Here is a 1,185-nt window from a genome sequence, read left to right on the forward strand (position 1 = left end):
CCTCACCCTAACCCGAACCCAAACAGTAACGGTCACCCTAACCCTAATTCTAACCTTAACCCACACCGTAACCCTAATCCTCATCCTAACCCTAAACCTCACACTAACCCTAACCCTAATCCTCACCCTAATCCTCACACTAACCCTAACCCTAACCCTAACCCTTACCCTAACCCTCACCCTAACCCTAACCCTCACCCTTACCGTAATTCTCACCCTCAGAGTAACCCTCACCTTTAACCTTACCGACACCCTCAACCTAACCCTCACCCAAACCCTAAACTTAACCCGAACCCTAACTCTCACCCTAATCCTAACCCTAAACCTCACCCTAACCCTAACCCTCAACATCACCCTCACCCTAAGCCTAACCTTAAGCCTAACTCTAACCCTAACCCTCAGACTCACCTTAACCCTTACCCTAATCCTAACCCTAACCCTAAGCCTAAGCCTCACCCTCACCCTAACCCTCACCCTAACCCGAAATCTAACACTAACCCTAACACTAACCCTCACCCTAACCCTCAACCTAATCCTATATCTCACCCTAAACCTCACCCTCACCGTAACCCTAACCCTAACCCTAAACACCACCCTAACCCTAACCCTAACCCTCACCTGCTTTCTCACCCTCACCATAACTCTAACCCTAACCCTATCAATAACACTAACCCTAACCCTAACCATCACCCTAACCCTAAGCCTCACACCCAGCCTCATCCTCAGGCTAACCCTTTGCCTAAGCCTAACCCTCACCCTAACCCTCATACTCACCCTCACCCTAAACCTTATCCTAAACCTAATCCTATCCATAAAACCTCAACCTAACCATCACCCTCACCCTAACCCTAAAACTAACCCTCAACCTAAACCTCACCCTAACCCTTCCCCTAACCCTAACTGTAACCCTAAACCTCACCCTCACACTCACCCTAACCCTAACCCTAAAGCTAAACCTCACCCTAAACCTCACCCTAACCTTAACCCTCACCCACACCCTCAACCTCACTGTAACTCTAACCCTAACCCTAACAATAACCCTAACACTAACCGTAACCCTAACCATAACTCTCACCCTCAGCCTCACCCTCACCGCAAACTTAACCCTAACCATAACACTAAAAATAACTCTAAACCTAACCCTAACCCTAACCTAACCCTAATCCTCACCCCCACCCTCACCCT

The sequence above is a fragment of the Dipodomys ordii genome, unplaced genomic scaffold (assembly GCF_000151885.1).
Source record: "Dipodomys ordii isolate 6190 unplaced genomic scaffold, Dord_2.0 Scaffold103, whole genome shotgun sequence".
Classification (NCBI taxonomy): domain Eukaryota; kingdom Metazoa; phylum Chordata; class Mammalia; order Rodentia; family Heteromyidae; genus Dipodomys; species Dipodomys ordii.